This window comes from Hypomesus nipponensis, chromosome 6 (assembly GCF_054491055.1).
Source record: "Hypomesus nipponensis isolate SF chromosome 6, ASM5449105v1, whole genome shotgun sequence".
NCBI lineage: Eukaryota > Metazoa > Chordata > Actinopteri > Osmeriformes > Osmeridae > Hypomesus > Hypomesus nipponensis.
Window position 1 is genome coordinate 4,545,935 of NC_140366.1, and position 14,954 is coordinate 4,560,888.

The 14,954-nt window shown below is 43.2% G+C and overlaps 1 pseudogene; it reads right to left on the minus strand.

The window, feature by feature from the left end:
* Positions 1-13,401: 13,401 nt before the first annotated feature.
* LOC146286470 (uncharacterized) lies at positions 13,402-14,525 on the minus strand (annotated as a pseudogene).
* Positions 14,526-14,954: the final 429 nt, after the last annotated feature.

Here is a 14,954-nt window from a genome sequence, read left to right on the forward strand (position 1 = left end):
TTAAATCCTTAATTAATGGAGCAAAACATTTTTCGTCACCAAACTGCTTCACATCAGAAGTCTTTCATAGAAAGGCTACATTAATTGAATGTAAGCTGGAACAAAACTTTGAAGGTAGATTAAGAACCACCCAATAAACTGCAGTAATCTTGTGAATATTCTTTGATGTCCCTAATGGGTTGCACAGTTCAAAATCATCTATGTAAAGCCCTAATGAAATGAGCAGCTCTTGTTCTCCAAAAATGTGATTTTCTTTAAAATAATGGCCATCGTGAAAATACTTGTAATGCCCTAGTAAACTCTCCTTATTGAAAACAAGCTTTTCCAGAAACTCTGCTCAATTGAGTAAAAGTTCCATAACCTTACTTACAGAAACATAGACAAAGGTTTTCCTTGAAGTTCTGTCATAACACAACTCAGTTGGCTCAATAATGGAGAAATAATTTTAAAAAAATCTGTTTCTTCTAAAGTCAGTTCATAATGTCCCTTTTACTGACGTTTAAATAAGTAATGGATTTGTTCGAAACACACTGTAGGTTATCTCTTGAACAATATTGTCCTCAACTTCAATGTTTGACAAGACCTCTTTCAGAACCGCAGACGTATGAAACTTGGATAACGACAAAATATCATGAAATTCTTTTATGATTGACTGTATTGCATGTTTAGACACATTTAACATACATTGCATACGTGGAAAAAGGGATGCTAGTTTGTGCTCGAGTATTTCAGCATCTACATTCTCTAAACACACAGCCTCAATTTTCTGTAGAGTCTAATCCAGTACTACTGGTCAATGAGCATCCAGTCTCAGCTTCTTCATTATTTTGTTGGTACACAAAACACCACTAACTACTAATTTATTTCTACAGCAAATGTCTTTAATCTCACACAACAGGCAGGAAAATGTCTTGCCTTGGGACAGTCCTGTGTAATCTTGAAAGGTGGGATTTCAATGCACCAAATGTTCTACAAGTGCACACGCAATCTGTGTGGATGCAAGGCCAGGCTGCTCCTCTGTGATACAGGTGGTAGTGCTTCAGGAGAACAGCTTGAGGTTGGTGAACTTGCAAAACTTGCATTCCATTAAACTCAATTTGAAAGACAAAGGTTACACTATATTGTTAATAAACAAAGCACGCATAATAGAAACAATTAAGTTGTTTTATCCGCTGTATCACTATCGTTGCTTGCTATCTGTCTTATAAAACCTAATTGCTTCTCTCCTGAATCAGAAGACGGGGAGATGCAGGTGGAAGTCTGTCCACGTGTTGGGGCAGCATGATATAGCTAGCGCAATCTATTCTTCTTACCTGTTATTTAGACATACTGTAATGTGAACTCACGTTACTGTAGTACTAACGTTACTTTAAAACACTATTTCACAACACTGATTTGAATTGAACCCAACTAATAGCTTAACTGTTGGTAGGCCTACTTGGTTTAAGCAATCGAAAGCCAACCTTGTCAGAAATGTATAGCACTAACGTTAGGCTACTAGCTAGCTAACGTTCCTGCCAGTATTTTAACTTACCGATCTGAAAAGACTTTTCCGAAGTTTAAACGGTAACATTAGCTGAGTTACCTGCTTACACAAGCAGGCTACCGCATTTATCTAGCTAACCTGCTAGCTTACGATTCGCCAAAGCTAGTGGCGAGCGTTAGCTTTGGGCCAAACTGTCAATAAAGTAACACTGCCTATTTTATCAACTAATTTATCACACAATTTATATTTTAATTGATTTTTTTTTTTTTTACTTGCCTGTGTGGGCCAATTGTAGTGTGGGCATGGTTCAGCTCCGCTGCACACAGCCAGTGGGGATCTGATAACTTCAAGTGACTCTTCAACTTGGATGGAAAGTTGGCTTTCCCGCATTTCACAACAAAGACATATGAGTTATCATAGCCTTCTCAGTGTTGCTAGATGCACAATAATTATCCTCCAAATACGATCATTTTGAGCCTTTGGTACGACACTTTGCTATTTCCAATCTGGCAACACTGAGCACCTTGCCGCCTCCACTAGTTGCATTGTTTATGTGACGGGTATGCAACGGACGTGGTTTTACGAGTTCTGTCAGGCTTTTCCGGACCGTGTCCACCCTTCACCGAGGGTCGAACACGCCATCTCTTCCCAAGCGCCACCACTACCAGCTACGCCAAAGAAAAGCTAGCTATTCGTTGACGCGGGTGGCCCATTACATACCTGAGGAGTGAGTTTCACCAATTTACACCGGCTACATTCACCCCTCTGAAACTCACTCCGGCGGCTAGCTAAGGCTAACCTAGTGAGCTCCGGGTCACGGCACCAATGTGCGGGTATGCAACGGACGTGGTTTTGCGAGTTCCATCAGGCTTTTCCGGACCGTGTCCACCCTTCACCAAGGGTCGAACACGCCATCTCTGACTTCCCAAGCGCCACCACTACCAGGTACGCCAAAGAAAAGCTAGCTATTCGTTCACGCGGGTGGCCCATTACATACAGGAGGAGTGAGTTTCACCGATTCACACCGGCTACATTTACAACAGCATATGACATCTGCAGCCATGCCAAAACGTAAATGCAAGTTCACGGATGAACTTTAAAAAAAAAAAGCGTTTTTGCCTCGGCCGTGATGCTTTGGAAGCTGAGTGCATGACATGCAAACCAGGCACTTTCGTGTCAGTGGCAAATAAACGTGCCAGTGATTTGGAAGCTCACATGCACTCTGCAAAACACAAAATTGCAGCAAGGGGAGAGAGCTCATCGAGTAAAGTAACTATATAGTGAGCAAAACAAACACTGCTGTTACGGCTGCAGAGGGAACCCTTGCATTTCATACAATAAAGCATCACAACAGCTACAGATCAATGGACTGCACATCTAGTTTGCTAAGAAAGGTTTTCACTGATTCGGTGAGAGCTCAGAAAATGTCAAGTGCTCACACCAAGACAGAAGCCATTGTTAATGCCGTGATAGCCCCACATTCTGTCTAAGTTGCTCTGGAAGCACTTGAAGAAATTCTGTACTGTGGCGTGTCTACTGATGGCAGCAATCATGGAGCTGAGAAACTATTCCTTCTGCTCATTCAGTATTTTGATTGGAAGAATGGTGGTCTGCAAAGTAAATTAATTGAAATGGGAGTCAGATGGCTGAGCGGTGAGGGAGTCGGGCTAGTAATCAGAAGGTTGCTGGATCGATTCCCTGCCGTGCCAAAATGACGTTGTGTCCTTGGGCAAGTCACTTCACCTTACTTGCCTCGGGGGGAATGTCCCTGTACTTATTGTAAGTCGCTCTAGTGAATGAATGTAATGTAAAAGCACCCCAAATGAATCAGCTGACACTATTACAGAATACATCAAAGAAACACTGGAAAATAAAGGGGTATCTTTGAAATGTATTGCTTTTACAGGCGACAACTGCAATACAAACTTTGGGGGGAGCTGGTGTCCCGAGGAATGAAGGAATGTTTTTGCAAACTTAAAAAAGTCCTTGCAGAACAAGTCTCTAATTGGCGTGGGCTGTCCAGCACACATACTGAACAATTGTGTTCACCATGGAGCAGACACGCTGGATGTTGACATTGACAACATCATCTTTAAAATGTATCAACACTTCCACATCTACACTGAGCGCACAGAGAGTCTGAAGGAGTACTGTGAGTTTGCTGAAGTTGAGTACAGAACTCTCCTCTCTCACAGCAAGACACGATGGCTTTCATTATTCCCAGGAGCCCAATGGAGCAAGGAGATGAATTGCTTGTCTGTTGAATCACTGTAGGGGATTCTGGGCACCCAGTACAATTTCAAACACATGACCTGCAAGGACTTTCATGCATACTTGATAGGTAACCGTCAACTGTTGGGAAAGATTGTCTTCAGAAAAATATGCCAAACCACGAGGAGGACTGAAGGTGTCTTAATTTTCTTTTGTGGCCATCTAAAGAATTTATCATTTATCATTTGTTATATTTAAAGCCGCAGAAGCACTGGACTAAATGGCACAAAAAATGAATTTACATTTACACTTTTAGCAGTTTTGTTAAGGTCCAAGAAATAAATGATCATATAGCCATCAATGTCATTTCATTTGTATGCATTTACATGGTCATGGTGGGGCATGCAATACCCCCCCCCCCCCAGTGTTACAGTGTGGCTGTAGAAAACTGACTTATAGTAACAGCGTTAACAGATAAACAGCAGCCTTAAAAACAAACAGGAAAATAACAAAAGGCATTAGACTACTAATTGTCACAGTTGTGACATGTTCTGCACCTTCAGTGCATGCCTCATGTGATCAGAGCTGGTAAAAGGGACACTTCACCCACACTTCCCCAGGAAAGGATGAGCTGAATGCTTTCCCCACACACAAGACATTCCTCATCCTTGTCCTGGGAAACTGTGGGTGCAGTGCCTCTGCTAGCGAGGAGCCTTTTCTTTGGTGCGGACGGCTTCTTCTGGACCCTTTTCTGTTGCTCCTCCTCCAGAGCTGCCCTCACCGAAGAGTCCCTGAGGATCACCTTTGACCTCCTTTTGCCTCTTCGTTTTGTGTCCTTTCTCGGACCAGCCTTAGGAAAGGGACGTACATTATCTGGAATGAATGCCTGGACAGAAGTCCTGAAACTCGGGCCTAGACTACCGTGTCTGTCGGTTCCCCCCTGGGACATCAAGCCGACCTCTTCCCCCTTCTTCAGGTGGGACAGCCAAACAGACAGCTGGGTGGTCAGGGATGACAAACTCTAAACAGGTGTCCCTGGTTGAACCACCAGGATACTCTGGCAGCAGCTCTACCTCAAACAGGCTCTGGCTGAGTGGTGTGTAGGACCACATGGTACCAGTGAAGGAACAGGGCAGTCGGTGACATAGGCAGGTGAGAAGTCTTGCTCATCATAAATATCTGGGTTGAAGGGGCAGATGCCAGTGCACACAAAGCCAGATGTTATGTTGCTTGGTGTCATTGCTCATGGCAGAGCTGTTGGCACTAGGCTTAGAACGTCATAGATTATCACAGTTTTTCCAGGGTGTCTTCTCATCCAGTGATCTGCTGCTGTGTTTACATATCTCTTCAGTGAACCAAAGATGCTCCTGTCGAGTGAAAGATAGTAGGACTATGCCGTTTGACCGACAAAAGTCTAGTGATGTAATTTAGAAATTATGATTGAAAAATAAATGTATTTAAAGAATACAGCCTACAAATCTCACATTTTGATAAGCATTTAAAATTGTTTTAGTAAGAGCAGTGATCTGCATGTTGAATGTTTTTTTTTTACAGAAGCTACTAGACTACACTTACCTCCTTAGGAGACAGGCCAAAATAAATATTAGCTGTGCGGGAGGGTTAATTAATGGATGCACTTGGGAAATTGTCGCCCTAGGCGACTGCCTATGTCTTGGGGCCTCATTTACTAACAATGGGGCAGTTTACGTTGCGTCTGTTTTTTCGAGTTTGGTAATAGCGCCCGCATTGCCTTCTCATTTTGCGTAGTATTTATCAAACCTTACACCCATCAGGCAATTAGCGCATACTCCGCCCTCAAGCATAATTTGCTAAAAGAACAATGGGCTATCATGGATCTTCCTACGTGAAAAAGAAAGCATAAGTTTAAATGTAGTGGCGTGCATGAAGTAACAGCAAACCTGAACATATTACAGGGAAGAATATTTACATTTATATGTATTCATTTAGCAGACTTACAACAGAGAGATTTACAAAAGTGCATAGGTCAATGATCATAAACGTGATAGCCCCAAAAACATTGCCGGTAACCAAAACATGAAGCATACGAACATGAAGAACATCCACACCCTTGGAAAAAATTTGGCCCATGTCTTCGCCTTGTCATGGTGTTCATAATTTCATTTTGTGACTGCAGCACAGCATCGGTGAGAACAAGACCAGTCTGGCGTCCCTCAGCCGCAGAGGCAGGTGGTCCAGCCGATCCAGTGTGCGCTCCATACCCTGCTCTGGAGGTGCTGGCCAACATGGGTCCCCCCTCCCCCCTCCTGGGTCTCCCTCGTGCCGAATACCTCAGTTTCCACATTATCTGAAATAAACGACATGACATCAGTTGGTTAAGACTGCTTCTTGTGCGTAATTTGGACGGAAATGTGTGGTTTTTGTAACTGGTCTTTAAATGTGTCTGAGTTGAGGTGTATTTCCTACTTACCAGGATGAATGTTTGAATCTCCCTCACATGCTGGCAGAACTCCAGCTATAAGTGAGCCGTCGATTATTGCAGCCACCCTTTCCTTCTGTGGCGTGAGGGCTGGTGCTTCCGCCCTCCACCTGTAGCTGCCACGCTGTTAATTTCTAGTTTAACATCGGACAATTTTTTTTAATGTTTGCCATGGTCCGGTTCTCCGAACCCACAGCATTTACGGCTCTCATGACAGTTTGCCACTCCGCCAACTTTATTTTGTTAATAACACCTGATGACGCCAAACGGGACACATTTCCTTGCCTCCACCTCTGTTATTAGAAGCTCGTTCTCTGTCTGTGAAATTCTTCTTGAAATTCCCTGTGAAATTCCCAATTGTTACCGGCCTCAAGTTTAGGGGAACTTGGGCCAACACAAACAGGTTCCTTACGCTTGAAAAGTGAAGGAACAAACACAGGTGTCAAGGCATGGAGTTCACTTTTATTAACAATCAGTAAAACAGACTACCATAAAAGACAGGCTAACACAATCATTTCATATTCACTGCCAAATGCATAATCAGTCAACACAAGCGACCACCGTCCGTGGCCCAAAACCATGTTCAATCACAATGTTCAAAATCAAACACCCACACAGACATATTTTACCAACGCAACACCCCCCTTACTAGTGTGCTTGTTTTTAGATCATCCCCACTCATTTGCAGCAGTTTAAAACCCACAAGAAAAGGTTGTATTACCTTGAAAAGTGAAGGAACAAACAGGTGTCAAGGCATGGAGTTCAAGCCATTTTCAGACAAAGAAATGGCCTCGGGGGCGTATTTATAGGCCGTCTGCATATTAATTTATGGGAGGAGGCAAGGCGGGGTCAGTGGCTCGTTCACGTGCGGTCAATCTCACGTTGATTGTGATTTATAAAGGAAAGGTGCGTAGGACCTGGTTTACGACTGGTTAATATTTCTGTGCGTAGGTACTTTGAGTTTTGGCCATACGCCATCTTCTGGTATGAAAGCTGCGCAATCTTTTATACATTAGGCCCCAGGATTTCTGATCGTAAATATCCAACATTTACGATCGGGCCAGCCAGCTCCGTAATAATAATCTGTAGATAATCGGGACAATACCTAGGATTGTACGGACATTACCTAGGATTGTCGGAAGGGTGAAATCGGCCCGAAATCAGCCCTTTTATCTTGTGGTGTGTACCCAGCATTAGCAACCAAACTATCGGGATTCAACTCAGCTTCAGTTAGCTCTACCTATCTTGCTGAAAAATAGATCTGGACAAACATGCATCGTGATTTGTAGATATGTAGACATGACAACAGGTCATTTATTTGAATGAAACACAGTCAGGCACATGAAATAACGCAGCCCCATTGTCAATAAACTAAATCATCACACATTATACCTATGCATGCTTGAATGCAGGCAGGATACGTTAGCATTGCTAATAACTGTTAGCGACAACATCATACAGCTTGCGGTTGTGTTGAACATCCGCAAGCTGTGATGAAGCTGTGATGAACATCACAACCGCATGAAACAGCACCTCTTTTCAGCAACAGCTTTATAGCAAATCCTGCTTTACATTGTCCCAGGTTTTCATAACTGTCTTCTGTGAAATGGTTCGAGCAAATGTGTAATTGACGGTCCCCACGCCACGGATGGATTGGGATTCATCCAATCTGCCCGACGCATGGAAGAAATTCCGCCAACATGTGGAGTTGATGTTCTCCAGACCAATTACACAACAAACGACAGGACGAAAATTGCAGCTATCTACTTCCATTGATTGGCAAACAAGGAAGGGATATACATATAGCACATGGACACTCACAGAAGACGAAAGAAAAGCACTCAAGACGTACTACGACAGGTTTGAAGCATATGTTAAACTCAGAGCAAACCCCATTTTGTGGGGTATATATATATTCCACCAGAAAATACAGGGGAAGGGTGAAAGTTTCGACCTGTTTATAACCGTGCTAAGAATGCTTCTGAAAGAGTCCAACTTGATGAAACGATTAGGGACAGAATCATTCACGAACTCTCCTAAAGTCCGTGAGAAACTGTTAAGCCCAATTTATACTTCTGCGTTTTTACGGAGAAGTAAAACTCTCTCTCCGTGCCCCTCGGAGAGCTCTACGCGCAGCTACTGATTTTCCTGACTATCCGTCCATCCGTCATTTTACGGATACCTCTTGGCTGGGATTGGTCTTCTAACGACATCACATCATTTCTGGAATCTCACATCTCCGGCCCTTAAATTTCCTGTTATACCGCCCTCTTTAAAAACATAAACACAATCATGGAGAACAACTTTGATGAGCGCCTGGTTGAAGATATCCGGAGGTATGAGAACCTCTACAACCCATCTTTGAAGACATACAAAGACGCGCAGATGACCGCAAACTCTTGGAAAGAGATTTTGGTTGCGGTCGGTCTTGATATTCAAGAGTGCATCAAGAAATGGAGCAAGATTCGTGACAAATTTGTTAGGGTCAAGAAGACCACCAAAAGCAGCAGTGGCGATGCAGGTGGGCGGAAGGTCCCTGCTTTCTTTATGTCCATGTCGTGGTTGATGCCTCACGTGAAACATCGAGATACGTCGTCAAACTACAAAAAAAAACAGGTAAATATTTCTAGTTATGCAACTTTCATCATAGTAGCCAAATGACATTTTCATATTGTTAACAGAGCAACTGCCTGTTCTTTTATTATTACACAGGGCCATCCTCCCCCGAGCCATCCATCTCACCAGCTGAGGACTCCCCTGAGCCATCCACCTCAACCAGCCATACGCCTCCAAGTTTTCAAACTCTGTCCACCTCTCCAGCCTCCATGGTACGGCCAACTCCTTGTTCCCAAAAGAGGAAAAGACGATTGGAGCCAGACCACAGTTCCATTGCTGATGTGTTTGCCAGGATCGAGGAGCGCAGGATCCAACTGTATAAACTTTTTGCGAATGTGGAACCATGTCCACCACCACCACCAGACCAATTTGCTTGCTATGGGCAAACCATAAAGTTTATGGCAAGGAATCTCCCCAAAGACAGGCAACGCTCAATTATGCACCAGGTATACACCCTGATGCATGAAAACCAGCCCGACAGTGGGCCAAGTTACTGCAATTTGTAAATAGTTATGTATGTGTATATAGTTTGTATTTTGTTATATTATGGTTTGTTATATAACGTAGTTGCACCTTGTTTGTTGTTGTACTTTCGCACATTATTTGCCATATCACTTGTTTTGTTTTATTGTTTTCTTATAAATAAAACAGTAATTCAACAGTTGGGGATTTTATTTACATGGCTAAAAGTCAGAATCAATTAATTTCACACTAATAGGAGTTAATACAGCCTGCATTTTAAACAAGATCATATGCCAATACACTATGCTGCTTCTTAGCACTTTCTAAATAGAACTCTAGTATTGTTTGAATATTTTTGGGATTTCACACCTTGTTTGTTTACAAAGTAAGGAAAAAATAACACACCAAACAGGTTTTGAAATAGTTAAAAACATTTATTTAAAATGTCAAGATCTGGGGCCTGTTCCATAGAGCGAGTTTACCGAATAAGACAGACTTATGTCAGTTAGTCAGACTCATTTCTTGTTCATTCGGTTCCATAAAGCTAGCTCAACGTAGTTCGAACTCTGTTTCTATGGCAACTTAGGCTGCGAAACTAGTCTGGTCCGGGGCAGACTAACTGTCGGGCTAAGCGTGACTTGGTGCTTAACCAGACCTTCCTGTAATGCTGACCTAATGGGAAAACGATTATTCACCAGGATTTTCTGACATAACGCTAAACGTAACTTTATATCAGTCCAAAAATGTGCTTTTGTATAAAATATACTTCAAAACATTTGACATTTTATGAAGTATTGCACAATGATAGGCCATGAAAACACGGATAGCAGCCTATTATCCACCAAACAGGTTTGACTAATGAGCCTAAATAAAAGGTATATAAATAGACTTAGGTGCACACAGACTCAACGTGCTGTTCGTTGGCAATTATGGCGTGTCCTTCATTGACGAGGTGCTAAATGAGGGAGCTGGGATCATGCGAAGGGCTCTTCAAAGAGAGCGTACATTCAGGGACTGGTCTGACCCATTGGCATATCCTGACAATCACCTTCACGAGCGGTAGAGGTTCTCCAGGGAAGGGATCCAATATATTTGTAGGTTGCTTCACCCATATTTTTCCAATTCAACCCGCCGCAATAAAGCTCTCACAGTCCCACAGACTGTGTGCATAGCACTTTGTTTTTTTGCCAGTGGCATATTTCTCTATACCGTTGGAGACGCAGAGAATATTGGCAAAGCCACTGTTTGCCGCTCTGTAAGAGCAGTTAACATAGCTTTAAAAAAACTGCTGAATATTTTCATCACCTTCCCTGGTCACAGAGGTGTTCGTACCATTAAGGAGACCTTTTATGGAATCGAAGGTAGGCTGAGGTCCAGCTTTAACTGCATGACATATGTTGGCGTGTATAGAGGTGACAATTGTTGGCTGACCTATTTACTGACCCTTTGTAGCTTTCACAAATGTTACTGGGGCTGTGGACTGCTCCCATGTCCGTATAAAGACTCCGTCCGGTCCGCATGAGGCAGACTTTGTGAATAGGAAGTCATTTCACAGTATCAATGTGCAGGTAAGCCTATTAATTGAGAATGCTTGCGTTGTAGAATAGATCGGGATAAATGGCCTATAGAGCTAGTTATATGGTTAGGTTATGTTCTATCTTCTTAAGGCTCTAAAATCTTGTCAGAGAGTTGCGCCTAATGCAACACTTGACACAATTGGAAATGTAGCTACTTACATTTCTGAGTTCATTTTATGGCTATATTATTGCAGTTGAATGACCAACATTTTTTCAGATGATCTGTGATGCCAATTGTATCATCACACACGTGGAGGTAAAGTGGCCTGGCTTGGTGCATGATTCTAGAATCTTTCGAGCCTCACCAATTTCCAGACAATTGTCACAAGGTAGGCTCAATGTATCGGCCTATTGTAAATGTAATTTCAATGCACAGCTTAAAAAAAATACAGTCTTAAATTTTGGTCTGCATAAATTAGTCAGATTATTTATTTGTACTCTACCCAGGCGAAGTTTCAGGGCTTTTGCTGGGAGACGAGGAATATGCTTGCCAGCCTTAACTGTTGACCCCCTATCAGGAGCCGCAGACAGATGCGCAACGCAAGTATAACCTTGCCCACGCACGCACAAGGGCGCGTATCGAGATGGCGTTTGGCCTCATCAAAATGAGATTCCACTGCCTCCAACACCTCCAAGTGACTACACATAGGGCATGCAACATCATTATTGCATGTGTTGTGCTCCACAACATCGCCTGCCTGAGGAGAAAGAGACCACCAAGGGTGGTTGTACAGGAAGATTGGAACATTAAACCTATTTTCAAAGACAACGAAACGGGCAGGGCAATAAGGAATGTATATGCAAATAATTATTTTGGTTAGCATACGGTTGCAGTATATGTATTGTTGATTTTGAAACGTCCCCTCTTTCCTTTAGTGTAGCCTACAGTTGGCCCACCCGTTGGTGGTAATTTAAGTTCTTAACAATGTCCAATTCCCAGAGCCCATGACTGAAATTTGTTTGAAAGATTGTCACAATTTGTAGAATATATTTTTTGTTTCAACTTGAAGATGCCTGTTGGGGGAACACATTTAGTTTGAGGTGGTGTCCTCTGACATTGCTTGTAAAAAAAGTCTACAAATAAAATGTGATTTGATATATGTGAGGGTGCACTTGTCTTGATTATGGCAGTTCTACTTACATCCTTCTCCAGTTTCTGGAATTCCAATTCAATCTTCCGCATCTTCATTTTCTTGTACCTCATGTCTACGTCAAGTGCATCCCTTTTTTTTTGTTGAGGTATCTCTTGTAGACACTTTTTACATTTTTATCCTTTTTAAAAAGAGTTATTCATTTTTAGAATGCCCTTGTGTTTTATTTATTAGTATTATAGGCTACTCACTTTGTCACCAGTGTCAGGGCATGGGGCAGTGTCCTACAACAAATGTTTTGGGAAAAATAAATAAGCTTTGGGCACAACTAGGGCTTTGGAGCATACAATCATTGCTTACTTCAGCCCTCCTTGAATACACGGACAGCGTCTCCTCATCCTCCTGTCTGAAAGACGGGCCTTCACCCTGAAACCATACATCTTTTATGTCCAGTGATCACCACTTAACATTAACAGTGAACCAGTGCTTTGAACTTCATACTTACAAGGTCCTCCTGCATGCTGGCTGGTGGTTCCAACAGGCACACAGAGTTATCCATCACTATGAAACAAATAACATGTCAGAATGAGGCATTGGTCAAGAATATTCAAATACAGACACATCAACCAACCTAACGGTAGTTATGCCTTTGACTACATGCAGGGGCGGTTTTAGGCACGGGCAGACCGGGCAGCCGCCCGGGGCGGCATTTTTTCATGTTACGTGGGGGGCGCACAAGCATAAAAAAAGAAATCTCTGTGCGGTTTTCTCTTATCGATCATTTCAGTTTGTGGGGAATTGGCATATTGGCGCCCCCTTCAGGCAGCTGCAGGCACCCCTGCTTGCCGTGCAGCAGTTTTGTTTTCGTTTGTCGCAGCCAGGTAGTAGCGGTGCTCGTTCTGAGGGCGCTGTCGAGGGGGGGGCCGACGGGGTAGGGGGCGGCACACGATTTCTTCCTTCCGGGGGGGGTATGCTTGGTATATAGGCAAACTTACCATAATGAACAATATTTTTGTATTTGGTTCTTGCTGCCACGTCCTTTTCTTCCCACTCAAGTTGTTGCCGTTTGGAGGTGCGCCCCCCAAAAAACGTTTAATTTGGTAGGTCTATAATAAAATTGTTACTAAATTAGGTTGGATTGCAGGATTTTTACATGTAAATTTTTTTTCTACTTAGACCATACACATTCAAAGTGATGTAACCGTAATTTCTTGCCAGCCTTTCTCTCTCGTTTTATTAATTGCCGCTGTATTGCCTTTTTTAGTTATTAAATGTTCGAACTGGTTGTAAAGTTCAAGGAGTAAACGCTGCTTGGTCGCGCGCTCTCTTTTTGCCATTGTTAATCAATATGATTCACGTTCTACCTTTAGGGCTACTTAAGAATATGGTGCACGCGCAATTATCTTGACAACTTTAATCTGACTTGAATTAGTAGGACTGCGTGAGCTGAAATTGGCCTTTATGTAACCGCTTTATCCCCGCTTGACTAATTAAACTAATTCAAGTCAGGTTTGGGACTTTATGGAACAGGCCTCTGGGGTTAAGTGTGCCATGTGACACCATGTCATTCTGCCATGGCACCACTCCTTCAGGCGTCTGAAAAACCTGCATGAAGTCATTCCTCACACCCAGAGCAGCTCTGGTGGCACGGCTCCTTGATATCCGTGGTGTCTGTGACAGATTGGCATCACCAGCCACTACGCTGCGCCACTCACCAGGTTCTCTCCTTGAGAACGCCGCCGTCGCTCTCCCGTCCGTATCCTCCGACGTCCACCATCATGAACCGATACCTGACATTGCGTGTTGCCATCAGAACAATGGAGTGAGCACCTTTATAATTAAAAAAATCACTCCCGGCATGAGGTGGTGCCTTGATGTTAACATGCTTCCCGTCGAGGCTCCCAACGCAGTTTGGAAAGTCCCACAGCCGCCAAAAAAAACGCCGCTATCTCTGCCCACTGGCTGATTGAGGGACAGGGTAAATGGTCTGGCTGTAGAGCTGTCCACAACGCCTTGCAGACCTCAGACACAATGCTGGACATTGTGGAAGATGCCAGCTTGTAGCTCGTCGCTACGGCCTGTTGGCTTCCACCAGAGGCTAAAAGGCGTAGCACCACAGCTGTGCGGCATCAACCAGCATGTGTGTGCCCTGATGCCGAATGTGTGGCTCCACACGACAAAGAAGGTCGTCAAACTTGCCAGTCGATATTCGAAAATATGCAAAGTGCATCTGTTCGTCGACATCCCTTAGAGGTCGAACAGGTGATGCATATTCTCCCGTCAACTGCCTTGTTTGATCAAGTGGACGTACATTCCGCCTCTGTCTCCTCTTCTCTTGTTCTTGTCTCAAAAATAAATAAAAAGCAAGTCCTCTTCCATATCAAGTAGTTCCAGCTCTATCAACAAATCTCAAAGTATTCGTCCTTTACGGTGCATGTCCACTGCAGCGACGCGATGCGAATGACGACATGCTTCCCATTAATTTTCAATGGAGCCAGGGGAATTGCTTGCGTGGTGCATTGTGAGTAACGATGTGACGAGATCCAAGCAATTCAAGTTCAGATTCTCAACTTTATGTAAACGAGGAGCAATTTTTCTAGCGATTCTCGTAACGTACCAACCATGGTAAACATTTCTAAATTTCAGTTTCAAGATGGAGGAGAGCCTAATCATCTGTGTGGCTGTGTTGCCAGTCCTGTTCAATATGTCTCTGTTTTCGTACAGAGACATTAACAAAAAGAATGATGCATGGTGCAGGGTTGCCGACGTTGTCTGGTAAGTTTTTTGTACTTTCAAATTCAGTCTCGTCACATTACTTAACTTCGTTCTGTGCTAGCTAGCGAGCTAGCGCGGCTGGGACTCCCTAGTTGTATCGACAGATAAACTGACTTTGAGTAATATAATACAACGTTTTTACACGTCAACGTGTGTCTATTAAACAGTTTTGTACAAGTTACAAAACTGGTTACAAATACAGGTTATATTTTAATCGATATTGCAAGTACGTAAACCCAAGTCTGCACACTTTGCCATGACGTCATACAAACTACAAC